Source organism: Furipterus horrens, unplaced genomic scaffold, assembly GCF_987537825.1.
Source record: "Furipterus horrens unplaced genomic scaffold, mFurHor1.1.pri manual_scaffold_11, whole genome shotgun sequence".
NCBI lineage: Eukaryota > Metazoa > Chordata > Mammalia > Chiroptera > Furipteridae > Furipterus > Furipterus horrens.
This window is the reverse complement of record NW_028327181.1, coordinates 29,388,298-29,407,141: the sequence shown is the minus strand read 5'-3', so window position 1 is coordinate 29,407,141 and position 18,844 is coordinate 29,388,298. Positions and strand designations below refer to the sequence as shown.

Below are 18,844 nucleotides of genomic sequence, written 5' to 3'. Positions count from 1 at the left end.
CAGCTCCTGACAGGCCAGCAAAGCCCAGGCTCCTCTGGAGGTTGCCCTTTTATCTGATTAAATGGAACATTATGCTAAACATTCAGCCACCCCAGCACTGGCTGTGTGGGTATGAGGGAAGAAATCTTCATGAAAATGCCCTTACAGGTCACTTGTTTAATTTCAATTCTGCAAAATGTAAAAATAGAATGAGCTCAACACGAAGGGCTCATGGCTTCAACGAGGAGGCACCACCAGCACAAAGACCACATGTCCCCCGCTCGCCTGCTCTCTCCCTCTGTCACAGGGAAAAGGAGAAAGAAAACCCAGGAAAGGAAGGTGCTGCTCTCACTGATCCGCTCCTTCCCCCTTTGCGCCCTGTTGTGTGTTCATACTGCCTGGGCTCCCTCTTCCTCCGCCTGCTTCCTGTCTCTCCTCCCACTTCACCTGCTTCCTCTCTGATGCCGGCCCTCGGCCAGGAGCCATTCCTCTGTCATTTCTCTTTTCCTCTTCCCAGGGCTGGGCTGGTCTCCTCCCACGCTCCCTGCCACACCCTGCCTTGTCCACCCCTGCTTTCCAGGGCAGCCTGTCTCCAGACAGCTTGGTCTCACAAACTCTTCTAGGAATTGCCTTTCTCCCCTTTCCCATCGCCGGCACCTACCCTTCCCTAAATCCCACACACTGGAAAGACAGAATGTCAGAGATCAGCCAGATGAAACTGCAGATGAGCTGTAGGGCTGCCTTTTTTATACCTTCTCATCCAGCCAATTATGTTTTTTTATTCATTCAGTTCAGCAACTTTGGTGGGGTGGAGGGGTGAGTGTTGGGGGGAGTAGGAAGGCAGGTAGTACTTCACTGGTCTTGTGTTGTGGACAAATCAATTTTTAATTTTGTAAAAGTTTTATTTTAATGTTCAAATTGCACTTTCTAATTTTGATCCTTGAAGCCAGCTCCACATCAGCCTCATTACAATCTTATTCTGGCTCAGAAAGTGAAATTCCTCTTTTGCCAGGGGCCCCAGAGCTGCGCCAAAAGCCCACGCAGGTGTGGAGGGAGGAGAGAGGCTTCCTGCTTCGTGTCCGTTGGTGTCTCAGGAAGGGTCCAATATCTGACCTAGTTTCAAACCAAAGGGTTCAGTTTGCTTCAAGTGTGTTAGTACAGTTGATGGAACCCTTTCCTCTGCTAGAGTGGGCTCCTCTCTGGTGGCGATGAACAAGGGGCCATCCTTCCGCCCCCTCCCCCCAATCCTGTATATCACCAATAACTTTCTCCCTGAAGAGAACGCCACCGTTGGTTTGAGGAAAGCCTAACAGAAAAGGTAGTTAGCAGATCACTAACTCCCAGATTCATCAACATCAACTCACTCTAGAAAAGAACTTAAATTCCTGTTTTTATTGCTACTTGACACATCTGCATTTGAGTCCACTGACAAGTGTTCCCCTAGCTAAAGACCTCTATCTTCACACACACCAAAGGAGGCGACCGCTGTAACAGCAGGTGCCTACGAAGGGCCCCACCCTCTCTCTGCTGTGACATGGTCTCCACCCTCCTGCCTCTTATGGGAAATGTTCATTCATTATACAGATGTGCAATGCATCCCTACCAGGTACAAGGCAGAGTGGGTACTGGGGTGGCCATTAGAAGCCAAAGCCTTGTATACAGCAAAATAAAGGGGATGTGGAACCCAGGCATATGAAAGATCCATGTAGTGTTTCTGCTTTGTGCATGAGGGTTCTGGATCAAATCAAGGAAACCGACCCTCCTACGAAGGCGTGTCTGTGGTTCCCTGTCTTTGGACACGCAAGAACCGGAGGCAAAGAAATGTGGATGTGGAGAAGTTTGGGGCCTGCTTGCTCCCTGCAGGCTTAAGATCAACCATCCCACATAGAAAAAAAAAAAAAAAATCAAGGAAACCATCATTTTTGTACAATCTGAAGAAAAATCATACCTCGGCAAAAAAGGAAATGTGGTTCCACAGGTGTGAAGAGGGGAAAGGAGAGGAAGGAAAGATCCTAATGAAGCTGAGAGAACAATGAAAAGCAAAACAGAGCATACACTGCAGCAGGCACCCCATCAGCTGGGCAAGTGGGATGGGGATAACTCACAGCAGAACCGTAAATAACAGCTCAGAGCCACAAGCAGCCCCAAACTGCATGACACCTGTGCAAAGCAGCAGCCAGTTGGGGCAGAGCACCGGAAGCTGCTCTGGAGTGTGGCGGTACCCTTGGGGTGGATGACTTCAGTTACATGGACAGACTACAGGGGCTCAATAGTGAGCTAATCTACAAAGACATCAAATGACTGATATGGCCCAAAAGTAAAGGCCTATGAGCAAGAAACCAAAGGCATTCATATTTGGTGACAATGTCAAATTGGGGTACTATAGCAGCACTCCAGTTTGCCTAGGTAATTGGTAAGTTATTGATAATGGTTTCTTTCCAACACCAACACCAGAGCCCAGTCCCAAATCTCCAAAACCAAACAGCCTTTGAGGGTGGATAGAGAACACTAGAATTTCCACATACCCTTCGGACACCCTGGGTCTACTGAACACCCACAATGCTCAGCAGAGCTCTTGGCCCAAGCTGCAAGTGGAGGACAAGATCTTCTGAGCAAGTTACAAAGTAAATGAGCCTCAGGAAGGGGGCCTCCGGCAAACACTGGTGACCTCGCCAGTGACCTCACTGTCCACCATCACAAGCAGCCATTCAAACTGTGAGAAGCAATGAAGGTGGCAGGGCTAGGGACACCAGCTGTGAGCAAGAGACACTGTCTTCACGTTAAGGAACAGAGGCAGACACACCACTGAAGAGAGGGAATATTTGTTAACTTCACCCTGTGCACAAGACCAATTTGCTCACACCGGAAACACGTCTATATTTTGCCCTCTAACCTTCTAAATGCTGTTTAATGAGAGAGAAGCGGGGGGAAGAGAGAGAAAGAGAGGAAACAGTTCACACTAGAGGAGTATGGATGACCTTCTCTGGGGGACCCGTTCCACAGAGAGCCTCAAGATCAATTAGGGGCAAAGTGGTGCTTGGGGTGGGGGACAGAGAGGCAGCATTGGCAAATTGTTTCTTTTATTAGGTTTCTGAGCTTAAAGAGAGAAGCCCAGCTGAGGTAGGCCCCTCTTGAAAAGGCCCCATAACACGCTGTTCACATCTCCCAAAGGTGCTGAGCCCACAGAGGTGCTGGAAGAGGAGACAGCCCAGCTTCTAGCACAGGTCTTTGTCCTCGCCCAGAGTGGTGTGGGGGAGTTTTACTGTTGCTGTCATCAAAACATTATATTTTTTTATAAGTCTTTTAAAATCTCCTCAGATAAAAGGAGGGGTTTCCCCAGTACAAGTGATAGGCACAGTCCTTGCAGCCTGCTCCTCTTTATGGCACCCCTCACAACATCTGCAGGCCCGGCAGGGCGCAGCCAGAGAGCCGCTCTCAACCCACGCGCTCCTCGGTGGCCTTGGAGCCTGTGCACCCTGCCAAGAAACTTCTCCGGGAATGAAGTTTCTCCAGGCTTGAGGCTGGCTGATGGATACAAACACGTTGTTTGATCTCTGACAACTTCATTCCAGTGGCCACACCCTCTCATGCCTTCATCTGCTCCGTAAGACTAACCCCGTTGCTTCTGGGCTGGGGCTCCACGCATGCCTCAGCTTCGAACTAGGGAATTGCTAGTCCTCCCACCTCCTTCCTAAGAGGACATTAGGAAAAGCAGAACCTGTTCCTAGTCTTAGTAGGGATGCATCCCATGATGTTTGCTGTCTTTCTTTCAAATCTTAGACTTCTACGACCGAGGGGACCAGGCATGAGACTGGGGAGGGTGGCCAGGCGGGAGGGAAGCCCTGCCCGGGAGAGGGAAGGCCAGTGTCCCCAGCTGGAACTCTTGCCGGAACGCTGGAGCGGAGTGGACGCGGTCTTCAAGCCCACCGCCCTGCCCTCGCCACTCGTCCGATCGCCTGGGCCCCCAGCTCTCAGGGGCGGACACCACGACCAGGCGGCCACAGGCCGTGTTAGTAGCTTTGCCGTGCCCTCTGGAACTTTGAGCTTGCTCTAGGGAAATTCAGGTGAGAACAAACAGCGGGCCCCACCCCCACCCCCACTATTTCCACAGCCTCCAGCAGCACGGGGATCCCACCTCGCCACCCCGCATCCAGGCGTGGTCCTTCCGAGCTCCGGAAGGTCGGAAGTTCTTACCTGGGTCTGCTTGGAGACGCGCTCATGTGGGCAGACCGGCAGGGTCTCCCGGTCACAGCGCGCGGGACCCACCGGCTGCCGGCTGCTGCTCCCCGCGTCTCCGGGAGCCGGGCTTTGCAAGAGAAGAACCAGCCCCCTCTGGAGGAGGGAGGGGAGCGCAGAGCCCGAGGACGCCGCCTGGCCGCGCCGGCGGAGGAAGCCCGGCTCTGCGTGGGCGCGACGCTCCGCGGGCCCGAGGCTATTTGCTACCGCGCCGCGTCCCTCCTGCTATATATATCCACATCCCCTCCCCGCGCCTCTGATATCCTCTCGTGTCGCCCCTGGCCGCCTCCGTGCTTCCGCTCTGCCTCAGGCTGTCGCACCCCGGGGTTGCCTCGCTCCGGCGTCCAGCACCGCGGAATAACTCCGGGGCACACCACCCGACAGTGCCCTTAAAACCATCAGGTCCACTGCGGAAACAGCACCAGAAGCCCTGCTGCTTGGAGATCCCTGGAAACCAGACCAGCACTGGAGAAGGGGAGTGGAAAGGCGAATGGCAGGAGTCCACGGGTGATCTGGGGGGTCTCCAGGATGGGGCTGAAACCTCAGCACCCTCAGGCAGGACAGAGCCTGAGCAGTCATCAGGGTCAAAGTGCTGTTCTTGCAGAAGAGAAAACTGAAGCCCAGGGAGGTGCGTGGACTCGCTCGGGGTCACACAGCAGCTGAGGATGGAACCCTGAGTTAGCCCAGTGCCCGGGCAGCCACGTGTCCACACCTGAAACAGAGCACAGCGGGCGCGGAGTGGCCCAGAGGGAAACGATCTCCTTAACTCACTTTTGCCCAGGGCACCCCGTCTCTCTGGCAGGTCACTTGAGCCCGCCAGGAAAATGTCATCAGCCAACTTCCAGGTCAATCCTTTTCTCTCACCTCCTCGGAACCACCTCGCTTCTTCCAGAAAGGCTGTGAAGAAAGAAAAACAGCAAAGGCGTAGCAGTACTGAAGCCACAAAAGGGTAAAATGAAAAATCAGTTTTCATTTCTGTCTCCCAGAGATCCAGTAACAGTACATGCATCATAAGACCCCCATTGTTCACTGATTATTTTCCACACTCCTCTCCGTCCTTCACTCCATTCTGACCAGTCTCTGATACAGATATTTCTGGAGTAGCCACAAAAGAGAATACATGGTCCCTACCTGTTTCTTAGCCTACACTAAGGTGCTACCCGGTAGTACCAGCCTGTTAATCCAAAGGGCTTTCCCACTGGAAGACTGCTGAGCGGCTCCAGCATTCATTCGCTTCCCAGATGTTCTCACCCCTGGCCCAGTTGGCTCACTCACAAATGTTTTTCCCTCGGGCATTTCATGATGCCGGTGACAGAGCTGGTCTGGACAGCTTCCCAGGGCAGTGGCACTGGGGCCATCAGGGCTGCCTTCCTCCCTGCTCGGTGGGGTACAATGTTCTGCATACGCTCCTATGTCCTCTCTGGGAAGTCACCATACCTATTGTACAATTTGTGCCTTGAGGTAACTCAGAGAATGATGAAAGTGTCCTTGGAGTGACAAAGTAAGTCAAGAAGTTGCTTTGCCAAATGTGGCTCTTGAGATTTAAGAGAGAGGGCGGGGAGGGGGGTGTGACAGAGAGAGAGAGAGAAAGAGAGAGAGATGTGAGAAACATCCATTGGTTGCCTCCCATATGCACCTCTGACCAGGCATCGAACCCACAGCGTGGGTATGTGCCCTGGCTGGGGATGGAATGCACAGTCCTTTGATGTATGGGACGACACTCCAATCAACTGAGCCACCCGCTCCACCAGATTTGTCAACTTGGACAAGTTCCTTAACCTCTCTAAGCCTTAGTTAGTTTCTCTAAATGAAAAATGGAGAAAATAATTGATCCTGCCTTGAGAGTAAGTGAGAGTCTTGCATGCAAACTGTCTGAACTTCATACATCTTAGCTGTTATTTATGTTGTTCATATTGCTATTCAGGGCCAGAGAGCCCTCTTAGAGAACTCCCACCTGATCAAGCTGCTTAATCCTCCCCCCTTCTCTCTTAATCCAACCTAGCTCAATCTAAAAAATGGGGATCGTGATGTGTTCTTCATAGGACTGCTGAGAGGATTAAAGTCATACATGTAAAACATCTAACATGGTGCCTGCTACATAAATAAATATCCAAGGTGTGCTAGCTCCAAGCTCTTGATCTCAGTTACCAGTTATGTGATCCTGAGCAAGTTCTTTAACATATTTAAGCCTCATAGGGTTGCAAAGATTAACATAACACATGTAAATTATCTGGCACATAGTGATGAATATATGGTAATTACCCCTTCCCTTTTGAAACTGCTCAAATGTTATTTTTACCTGGAAACTTACCTACCACATCTCAATTACTAATGATCTCATTTATCCTTTAGTTAAGATCCTGCTATACCAATTTTTTTCATTTATATGTATTTATAACTCTTTCACATTCCCTTATTCACTTTGCAAAATTTATGAAAGACTCACTATGTAATGTCAGGCACTCACTGTGCTCTCTTCTGACACGCATGTGTTTCTTTTTCTTCTTCATTTCCAAGATATTTTTATTGTATTTTTTTCATTACCATTTAGTCCCCTTATACCCTCTCCCCCAGCAATCACCACACTGTTGTCCAGGTCCATGAGTCCTTTCTCCTTTTTGCTCAATCCCTCCACCCCTTAACTTCCCTGTATTTAGCTGTCATCCTGCTCTCTATCTATGAGTCTGTCTCTGTTTTGCCTATTAGTTGAGTTTGTTCATTAGATTCCACATATAAGTTAAATCATATGGTATTTGTCTTTCTCTGATTGGCTGAGTTCACTTAGCATAATGTTCTCTAGGCCCATTCATACTATATTTCTTTTACAGGACTTTAAATTCCCAGAAGCAACTTCTGGCCAAGAAGGAGGCCTAGACTGACACACTCCATCTCCCTCCACAACTAAGAAGGAATACAACTACTGCAAAACCATAAATAACCAGAAGTTCCATAAAATAAAGCTACATGGAAGTTATAAACAAGTGGTGCTCATCCAGACAGGTAGGTGGGGTGAAGCTGGGGCAGAGAGGTCAAGCTGTGCTGGCGGTGGCAGCTGTGGCAATGGCAGCGGGACGGCGGTAAGCACAGACACACGTATTTAAGGAGAGGTGAGAAGCACCTGGGGAGCACCCTCGGCTGCAGACCAGACACATCAGCTTGTGATTCCAAAGTCGGGGAAGGCTGACCCCCATTTCCTTGGACTGTGAAGGCCAGAGGGGGTGGGGATGAAGGAAGAAGCTCCCAGTCTCTCAGCGAAGAGTAAATGGCAAGAATACATCTTGGACTCCCACCCCCACACAAAACACTGCAGCATGGTGAGAAGGGTTGCCCAGTAGTGACATGTGCATGGGGCTCCATCCTCTATAGCATAGGAGGGAGGTGTGACAGCCCTGCCCAGGAAGCAAAGGTAAACACAAAACTGTCAGGGTGGCAGAGATCATGATAGAGATCCCAGTAATGCAGCTGACCAGACAGCAAATATCTGATCTAACAGATCAGGAGACAGGAAATCTTTCTGAGGCACAGTTCAGAGTTTTGGTTATAAGAATGCTTACAGACCTAACAGCAGATCTTAAACAAGATGGGGAAGGAATGAAGGCTAGTCCTGCTGAAATGAATGAAAACACATATAAAACAAGTGGTGAGGGGTAGAAAACCAGGGATCAAATCAACAAATCAGAATATAAGGAAGGAACAAACAGTCAATCAGTGCAGAAAGAGGAAACAAAAAGTGAGGATAATGAGGAGAGGCTCAGAGACCTATGGGACAGCCAAAAGCAGGCCAACATTCGAATCATAGGGTTGCCAGAAGATGAAGAAGAAGAACTAGAAATTGAAAAATTATGTGAAAAAATAATGAAGCAGAACTTCCCTAACTTGGGGACGGAAATAGATTTACAGGTCCAGGAAGCACAGAGAGTTCCAAAAAAACTTAACCCAGGGAGAACCACACCAAGACACATTATAATCAAAATGTCAAAAATTAAGGATAAAGAGAGAAGAAGAGAATTACGTACAAAGGGGTCCCAATAAGACTATGAGCTGATTTCTCAAAAGAAACTGCAAGCAAGAAGGGACTGGCAAGAAATATTCAAAGTAATGAAAAGTAGAAACCTACAACCATGATTACTGTCTCCAGTGAATCTGTCATTCAGAATAGAAGGGCAGAGAAAGTGCTTCCCAGACAAGGTAAAGCTAAAGGAGCTCATCATCACCAAGCTATTATTATATGAAATGTCAAAGGGACTTGTTCAGGAGAAAGAGGATCAAAACTATGAACATTAAAATGAAAACTGTATCACAACAACCATCAACAGAAGCTAGGGAATCGAAACAAAGGCAAACTAAGTAGGCAACAAGATTGGAAAAAGAATCATAGGTATGGGGAACATATTGGGGGGAGATCAGCTGGGAGGGGGGGAGGAAGGGAGATGGTACAGGAATTAAGAAGCATAGTAGGAGGAAGTGGAGTAGACAGGAAGATGTTGAGAAGAACTATATGCAAAAACAATGGGCATGGACTAAGTGGGGGGGAAACTGGAGGGAAGGGGATCACTGGGTTGAGGGGAACAAAGGGAAAAGAAATTGGGACAACTGTAACAGCATAATCAATAAAGCATATTTTAAAAAAATTCCCCGAAGCTAGGAATATGCTTTTCTTGTGTTCTAATCTTTCACCACCTTCTATAGATGTACCCACAGTCACAGACTCATTGAGCCAGAGGGAGGACTGGAGGTTATATTGGTTAGCATTCTCATTTTACAGCCCAGGGAGGATAATTGACACACACATTATTAAAGCTAAAATGGTGGTGCTTTCTCGCCTCATTATCCAGTGCTCTTTCAACCATGCAAACCTTTCTTGCCATCTGTTCCATGGCGTATTAATAGGCAGCACTTTAATGAAGGGCTCTATAGCCAAGCGTATTTAAGAAACAATGGGTTAAGCAAAGTAAACCTTTTTTTTTTTTTTTTTAACTGTAAGACTTTTCAGGGCCTTTGTTGTTTCTGGACATTGTGGATTATAGCATCAGGAGAGGGCTATGATGTACCTCACTTGGTAAATGCACCCCATCAGGAAACCCTTTCTCACATAGAGTATTTGGGGAGCTAGTGATCTAAGACATAGATCCTTAGAGAACATGATGCTGCCCCTTGGAAATGTGATCAACCAATGTGACTGCCCAGACTGAGTGACCTCCACAGAGGAAACCATTCAGTGCCCTCTCTAGGTCGAGGGAGTTGTCTTATAGATGCAAACCTCAGATGAAAGGGGAACATGTCACCACGGGTCCCCTTTTCCTTAAGCAGCTTGCTTGGCATAGAGCAAAGTGGTTGACAGACTGATCAGAGCTATGAGGGTACAGTTCTTCCTTCCCTGATGAGGGTACTGTTCTTCCTTCCCTGCTTCGACTCAGGCACCTTCCCAGGCTACTCTGGCTGCATGCACAGTAGTTAAGAACAGGAGCTTCTGAGCTAGACAGTCTGAGGAATTAACCCCAACTCTATATTTCACTAGTTGTTGGATATTGGGCAAGTTGCTTAACCTCTTAAGCCTCAGTTCTCTCCTTTATAAAATCACCATATTAACGCTGGAAAAAAATACAGTATTATTGCTTTCAAACCTCTGACACAGTGCCTGGCACAGAGTAAGCGCCCAAAGACTCGAACAGTGTTACTAAGAGTGACGAGAGTGGTCGTAGTAGTCAGAGCACTTGGTTGTCAACACATAGCTCGGTGATACAGGAAAGTTCTGCTGAACCCAAAAGCACAGTTCTTTCCCTCTTTTCTCTCTCCCTATGCAGTGTTCAGCCCAGTACAATCATTCCAACCACTGCTCCGTTCCCTCAGAGCTGGGAGCAAAGGAATGGAAGATACTCTCTGAGAAAGCTCAGAAATGAACAAAAAAGATAGTAATCATTAATATAATGCAAAGCTTCCTTTAACTGAACAGCTGCTCCAGGCCAGACACCGGGCTGGGTGATTTATATTCATTACCTATCTATTATATATATATATATATATCTGTACTCTTTAAAATCACTTGAAGTGGGAGGTATCTACTTCCCCACGTTGAAAATAACGAAACTGAAGTTCATTTTATGGGCAAGAGGCCAAATCAGCCCAACAACAAAATGAACAGCCACCAGCTTCCCTGGGCCCGTCTCAGCCCTCAGGGAGCACAGGCACCCTGTGGATTGGGACCTACTGCACAGGGTCCAGCTGGGGCTGGGACCATTTCTCTCTCATGGAAGGAGCAGTTGTGGAACAGGTGTTACTTGTTGCCCAATTAAGTAAGAAATGGAGCCAAGAAAATGTCTTTCTCAATCGTCTTGCCCCAAGGGCCCGTTGGCTGGACTCTATCCATTAGCATAGAATATGTGAAGGGTACAGGGTTCTCCCCTTGGCCCGCCAAAGGGAATGAGGGTCCCAGCTGATCAGAGGGGATGTTTTGTGTAAACAAGGAAATGAAGGCACAATTTTCTTCCCACTGCCAACAGGGGCCCAGGCATGTGGGAAGACAGTGAATTAATGCTGCCTCTTTCCCTCTCACTCTCACCAAAATATCTTTTTGAACTCCTCCATGCCCACCTCACCCTTCAGCCCCAGCAAGAAGACCACCCCTGGGGTGAACTCTTTCTGAATGAAACCTTCCTAATTAACTGCAGTCCCTTGTTCCCAGTCCACTCCTGATGGGGTCAAGTCAAAGCAACAGACACCCAGCAGCAGCAGCCTCAGGAGGAGAAAGAGCCTACTTTTACCTCCTCAACGAGGTCAGAGCCATGTTGACTGCAACTGCTGGCGGAAAACATATCCAGGCTATTTTTTTTCCCCCAAGGGGATTTGGAGAGAAACCAAGCTCACAAGAGAATAAGGGCAGGAGGGAAGAAGAGGGAAAGTTTTGTTATTTCCCCCAGGCAAAATATAAGGAGAAACTTCTGCAACAAAATCATACCTGCCCGGCCAAGATTGTAGAGGACAGACAGCTGAACACCTGTGTTCTCCTGTCAGTGGGCCCGCGGTGTCTGTCCTTCTCGGACACATCTGCTATGTGCCTGTGTGTGTGTTACGGGGCTCGGATGTGAGGTGGGTAAAACACCAACATTTTTAAATAACGACTATAACATGTCAGATGTAGTGCTATCAATGCATGATTTTCTGTAATCCTCATGACAATGCTATGAAGTCAGTGTAATTAGTCCCACTTTATAGATTAGAAAACTGAGTCATAACAACAGTTAAGTAACTTATCCAAAGCCACACAGTATTTGATATGGGATTCTAATTCTTTTTCTATGACAGATAATGATATCAACTACCTCACATGTCAATCTTATTCTTATTGGAGAGCAAACAATCATGTGAGGTAGATCAGATACGGCTCTCCCAGTGTGCACATGAGCAAACCAGGCACAGAGAGGTGAATTGTAGTAGGATCAAACAGGTAGAAAATGACATCGTTGGGTCTCGACTCTAAGGTTTTTCTACCACTCAGTCACTTTAGCAAAACATACTTTTTCCAGGTTTTGGAATCCCAATGCCCCAAGAATCAGGAAACACAGCACCCTGGAAGAAAGCCTCTGATAAATTCCCACAGCCCAGCCAGTTGCTGCAAAGGGCCAACACTAGAGGAAAATAAAAGCTGGAGACAGGCGGGAAGAACCTCCTGAATTTCCACTCACAGGGCGGGGTCCTGGAGCTGGAACCCCTCTGCCTCTGTCTCTCATAGACATTCAGGCCACGTGTTCAGTTTTTCCTGTGTAGAAACAATATGAAAGATGAATGATGACAGTAATAAAAGCATGCACTTAGCTATTACTCATTTTATCGGCAATCATGCTATGCAGTAGGTCATCATAGCATGTGCTATAATGATGACAATAATACTCAATTATTATCTCCATTTTGTGGATGAGGAAAATGAGGCACAGTGAGGTGAAGTAATCTGTCTGAGATGACATAGCCAATGAGGGCAGAGCTAGGATTCGAACCCAGGGAGTTGATCTGGAGTCCAAGTGCGAAAGGGCTGGTGGCTGTCCAGGATACCACTGGCTGCGCTGATGGGAGCTCCTGAGTGCCAGCTGGCTCGGCAGGTAAAGGACACTCCGCAGTAAGCACCTGCATCTGAGGGAGGCGTGCTCTAGACCATCGCTCCCTCCTCCAAGCTGGCCTTTGCCACGGGCACTTGGCTAAGGCCTCTGCCCATCTTCATGCCAGCATCACCAGCTGCCCCTTGTCAGCCCAGCACAAGGGAAGCCAGGTTGACTAGAGAGGCGTGGCAGTGTCTGCTCCCTTCCTCGCCAAGCAGAGGGTCCTCTTCCCCCACCCACTTCTCCAGAAGCACGCATCTGGTCTGCATCACCACCTGATCTGTGCTTTGAAAAGCTGCTTTCAAGCAAAGGCAATGGGATTCGGGCTCAGAAACCATGTCCATCTATTCAATCAGGGCCATTTCCCCCGCTTATCGCCCAGTCCTACAGGGTTTGCTGTTGGCTTTAAAGCTGCACTGCACCTGAAGTCCAGCCACAGAGAGGAAGGGCGTCCAGGCCTTTCTTCAGGCACACGTTTGACCAGGGATTTTAGAATGGCTTCCTTCTCCTTCTCTTGCCCCACTGTGTGTCATGGCACATTGGTGAAAACAGAGCACAAAGGATATGAGTTGGGTGTGGAAGCGTAGCAGCCTGAGGTGGGAAATAAGTACCAGCTTGGAGGCTCAAGTGTGAAGTTCACTGGAAACCAGGTATTTATCGGAACTTGAGAAAACTAGTTTCCTTCTTTAGGCTTCACTTTTCTTATCTACAAAGAGGGAAGAGTATAATAAGGTGGACCCTAGGCAACTCTTTCCATGTTGCATGAAATGGGAAGAGTCCCCAAAGGAGCATGTTTCCAAGGAGGAATGAGGAAATAAACAGCCCAAGGTTGCTGTCCCTCTCCCATTGCCCACCCTCCAGCATAAGGCCTGATGACTCTGGTGGGAAGAGCCCCTGTTCTCCAGGACGCCACCCATTGCCCTGATGCAGAATCCCCATTCACAGGGATGCCACCCATTGTCCTGACACAGAACCCCCATACTCCAGGACACCACCCACAGTCATCACGTGGTGGGCACGCGTGCAGGCTGCCAGGCCAGCGTCTCAGACCCTGAAGGATGGCTCATGTTCCTTTTTGCCTCAGAGCAGCCAGTGCTTAGCGTCTGGGTACTCGGAAGTGCCCTGACACAGGCTCCTCACGGCTGCTCTCAGCTGAGCCTCCTTTGCTGCCCATCTTAGGGTTAGGTCTTTGTCTTCTGACTTTGCTTTCCTCTTTGATTAAACAAAGAAAAAAACTAATGAACCCTTGTAAGGTCCCCGGCAATTAGTTAATCAGAAATATGTTTAATAAATTTTGTGACTTGAATGGTCTCACAGAGACGGTCTGTCCCTGATAGGCAGTGGCTTCTGAGAACAGTAGTGCAGTAGACACTTTATTTTAAGAGGGCTATTCCTGGCTCTAGTTCCCCCTGGTCTGAAAGAAATAAGACAAGGTAAAAGGTGAAGGAAAAGCTGATCAGAGCATGGGAGGAAAAGCAGTGTTACCCTGGGATGCACTACAAATCTTAGAGGTGGGTGCTGCATCTTGATCAGACAGCTTCGTGTGGCACTAAGGTCAGGACCACAGCGACAAGGAATCACCAAGGCCCTTCCTGAGTCATGACTGATGATGACATACCTGTTCCTCTGTGAAAGTCCCCTTGCTCTTCCCCTGTCACCAGGTGTTTCACCTAATGATAGGTGCTATCAGAATTCAAGTCTGGCTATAAAACATCCCCAACAAAGGGTCTAGGGCCCAACGGTTGTCTTCTGCCATGGAGAGGGCCTGTGCCTGCGGATAGGCATGACAGCAAATGATGAGGAAAGCTCATCTAGACTGATGGCACATGGCATCTGGAGAGGGTGGTGATAAGCACTGGACAGCGATCCAAGCATGAAGGTCCCCAAAGAGGAGATGCTCTAAAGATGAGGCACAATGACATGGGCCATGTGAGGGTGTGCAGTTAGTGACAGGGAAGCGTGTGGCAGTGCCCAGCCCCTGAAAGGGCCAGTGAGAGCAAACAGAGGTCCTGTCCCAGAGGAGCTGGGTTCTGGGCAGGTTATGAAGTCAAGGCCATTGGCAGATGAGAAAACTGAAGACCAGGTTTACATCACCTGCGTGTGGAGTCCAGGAGCAGAGGGTGACAGCCAGGAAGTGAAAGCCTAATTCAGTGAAGACATGCTCTGGTCTCTCTAAATCAGCGCAAGTGTCCAGTCTCGGGCAGATTCATCCCAGAGTGCTGAAACTACATGCCAAATGCAAACATACCAAATACTTTCCCACGATTCTGAAAGATCATGGGAAAGTAAAGGACCAAAGCCCTGGCCTCAACTGCAGTTGCCAGAAAAGCAGGGATTAGAAAAATCTCTAACACAATGCTCAGAGAGATGGTTAAATATGTAACAACGCTGCCAGAGCGGGTCAACCTGGAGTCCCTAGGAATGAGTCATGCCAACATAAATGAACGTAGCGTGCAGAGAGGCTTGCTGTAGAGTCAGAACACCCCCATTAAATCCTTGCGTAGGTCTTTCATTTATCCAAAAAACATTCATTGAGAATCTTCCACATGGGATAACATTCGTTAACAAGACAGTTAAACATCTTTTCTCTCACTGCGTCTATTGGAAAGAGTCAGGAGATAAGCATGTAAACAAACAAAATTTCAAATAAGGGTAAGTGCCAAAATAAAAACTAAGCACAGCCACTGAAGAGAGCAGGATCATGAGGGAAGGGTCTCTTTAGCTTGAGTGGTGGGGAAAGCCCCTCTCAAGGTATCTGAGCAGAGCCAGGGTGAGGAGAGGCGCCACATGCGGAGATCTCAGGGGCAGCTCTTCCGGGATGAGGAAATAGGAGGTGCGATATCCCAATCCTTGAGCGAGTTTGGCACGTTTCAGAAACCGAAAGGCCTCTGCGTCTGACCTACAGGGAGGAGAGGGAAATCTGGGGCGATCAACAAAAGGAAGTGGGCAGCTTTTGGGTGCTTTGCAGGCTGTGGCCAGCGGCTTGGATCTTTGTCCCTAGGGAAAGGGAAAGCAGCTAAAGGATTGAAGCAGGAGAAGGACCCGATTCAAGTTATTTTTTAAGATCTCTGGCTGCTGTGTGAAGAGCTAGAGCAAGAGTGGATGCAGGAAACCAGATAGAGACCCAATGCGTTTATTCATCAGAGAGAAGCTGGGGGGCTCACACAAGTGTGGTCCAAGGAGAGAAGGGGCAGTAAGTCAGACCCAGCATATATTTTGGAGAGACAGACATTATATTTACCTTTAGAACATTATAATATACATTCATTTTTAATTTTTATATTTAGTTTTTTAAAAAGTAAGCCAGAGCTCTGCGAGGCAGAACTCCAATGGAGAACTACTGGACCTTTGGCCTGGGCCTTCTCCTATCTGGTGATACCATGAACCTCCCTTTAGGGCTGTGACTTGCACGATCCCCCTAATGGCCATCCCTGTAACAGATCTAACTTGGCTCCCACATGAGTGAACTGCAGCTCTGACTGGATGCAATACTCTTGCTTTGCACCAAGTCTCTAACCAATTCTGGCCCGGGTCACGGGGGCTTAGGAGGGCAGGCAAGTCTGCGATTGCCTAGTGGCTGCTGCAGATGGAACTTCAGTCCTAGGTGAGCTTTTATGAGACTCAGCCTGTCTCACCATGTTTCCAGTCTAATGGGGATTCTTGATCATCCATGGCTTCTAGGCCACAGATTTGGTGGGCCTACTCCTTCCTAGACTGGGCAGTTTTTTCCTGCATCACCTGCAGAGGCAACGTGGGTGCACTGGCTTGTGCATTATCTGGGCCCAGGAAACACAGCTATCACTAAGAGCACAGAGTGGATCCAGGAGCTGCAATGAGAAAACGAGCTTCTGGAGGATTCTGAGGTGTTCCCTTCCTCTTAATGTGCCTATGAAAGACAGTTCTAACAGGGGGGGAAAACTATCATGAAATTCAAAGATTATAGAAATGCCAGTTTTATGCCAAGAGAATGACCTCTGATTTCACTGGGGCTGCAATTACTGAGCCTGCACTAGGAAATGTTTCTCTTGCTGAGGGTTTGGCATATTTATATCCCCCCAAGGAACAGTTTAGGCTGGAGACAGAGTCATGCAGGATAATAATCCCAGCAGACAGATGAGAAGAGACAGCAATAATAAATATCCCCGCTAAGAATATAAAGGAAGGAAAAGCTTGGGGCATCTCAGGAGCACCAGCTGCTTAATAATAAAGGCAATGATAACATAATTCCTTGCAGGCTGCAGAAACATCTTTTAGTTACAGGTGTCAAAGTCCAGCGGCTGGCCCTTGCTTTATTACTGTGATTTAGTATGTTGTTAGCGTCTGCTCCCAGCAAAGCACTTTTCTCTGACACCAGCAACACAAGGCTTTCTCTCTCTGAGCTCTCAAAGTCTCCCAGGCTTGAGGCCCATCTTCTCAGTTTTTTCCTAACCCCAGATTGCCTGGTCCTTTTGTCACAGAGAGAAAGAGACTTGCTCTCCAAGAAGGCTTGAATCATTGCACCTGTCTTTATTGAACCATTAAGCCCTATCCTGTCTGTGGCCTGGGGTGGAGGGCATAATTACAAAAATGCTCATAGTAAAAGTTCTGTTGTCTTTTGAATTAAATTCCATTTATTAATCAATAGTGTAAAAAAAAAAAAAAAACCTACTGTCTTCTTTTTAATTCAATTCCATTTGTTGATCACAGCCTTAAATGTTACAAGAGTGAGATGACTCTAAAGGAATTTGCAACCTAGTAAGAAGGCTGAGAAAAGCACAGGATTACAGTACAAATAAAAAACAAATTGAATGAAAATAAGGGATCCTATGGGCCATAGGGATCTGATGCGCAGGGACACACCCACCCATTTGATGAGAATAGAAAGCCCATGGACACCTTCAGGTAGGTGGTGGCATTTGAGGTGAGTTTTAAGCCTGGGATTGAGGGAGAGCTCAGTAGCAGAAGGCTGGAGCAGTGAAGCACTCCTCACTAGACAAGAGAAATTGTCCTAGACAGAAAGTCTGAGCTGTTCAGGACACCTGGGCAGTCTTAGGCCCAGGGCCTATGGATGAAGTAAACAGGGGCAATTCAGAAAAGTATTGAAACCAGGAAAGTTTTCTCTGTCCTAGACAGAGAAATGTGAAATTATAGAATGTTGAGAAAATGTAAGCTTCACTGTAATTCTTTTTTTAAAAGATTTTGTTTATTTTTAGAGGGAAGGGAAGGGAAGAAGACAGAGGGGGAGAGAAACATCGACGTGAGAGAGAAACAGCGATCAGAAACATACCCCAGCTAGGGACCAAACCTGAACCCAGGCATGTGCCATGACCGGGAATCAAACTGGTGACCTTTTGCTTTGAGCGATGATGCCCAACCAACTGAGCCACTCTGATCAGGGCAGAGCTTCACTAAAGTTCTAAGAGATCCCTTCATTTCTGGAGAATAATTAGAGGCCCAATATATGTGATCTATCGTGAAAAATAATTCATGATAACAATGTTTAATCTGCAGTTTTTAGATGAAATGTTCTAGTAATGTTTATTAAATCAATCTGTTCTAATGTGGCATTTAAGGCCATTATTTTCTTATTAATTTTCTGCCTAGATGATCTATCCATTGAGGTAAGCGGAATATTAAAGTCTCCAATTATTATTGTATTACGTTTATTTCTGCCTTTCTGGTCACTAACATTTGCTTTATATAATTGGATGTTCCTATATTGGGTGCATAGATATTCATAATTGTTATAATCTTCTTGGATTAATACCTTTTTAATAACATAATGTCTTTTTTCATTTTTGTTTTAAAGTCTATTTTGTCTGATATGAGTATTGCTATCCCAGCCTTCTTTTTGTTTCTATTTGCATGGAATAACTTTTTCCATCCCTTCACTTTCTGTCTGTGTAAGACTTTCAATCTAAAGTGAGTTTCCTACAGGCAGCATGTAGATAGATGGGTCTTAATTTTTTTTAATTTTCAAGATGGGTCATAACACTAAGCTTCTGGCCCATTCTGCCAATGTACAAGCTACAGATGCTTGCTTGGCAGCTGAGAAGTGCTCTACAGCAGTGTTTGAAAACTGAGTAAAAACCCTATAAGAAATATTCAAATGGTTTTCATAGGAACACAGATAAGTGTGACCCCCACCTCCTAGCCTTCCATAATGTTCCCTCTGTGCCAGCCCTGCTGACAAAGGCATTTCAAAACTAGCAATAACTAAGTTAAATGGTCCCCTCCAATCTCTTAACTCAAGCTACCGTCGCAGTGACAGCTACAAGAATATCTATACATTACTACGGCTGACACAGGCTGCTGGGTGGCATTCACCCCACTCTCCCAGGCACAGGACACAGGCAGAGTGCTGGCATCCTGCTCCTCCGTGGCGGTGGAAAGTCGTGGTTCGGGACTTGCTGCATCAGTTGCCATGTCGGCCCTGACATCATACAGTAGACACTTGGCCTCTGGAAACCATTGAAAGTAAAAGCAGCAGCAATGGTAATGGCACTCATGTTTTCAAAGAACCTCCAGGCCCCCACATGCATCCTGGATGGGCCACAGAG

General features: G+C 47.5%; 1 non-coding gene across 1 annotated transcript; it reads left to right on the top strand.

Moving 5' to 3' along the window:
• The first annotated feature begins 1,736 nt into the window (after positions 1 to 1,736).
• LOC149997309 (small nucleolar RNA SNORA38) lies at positions 1,737 to 1,867 on the top strand. Its single transcript, XR_016507334.1, has one exon. It is a non-coding gene; the product is annotated as a small nucleolar RNA SNORA38 (small nucleolar RNA).
• The last annotated feature ends 16,977 nt before the right edge of the window (positions 1,868 to 18,844 follow it).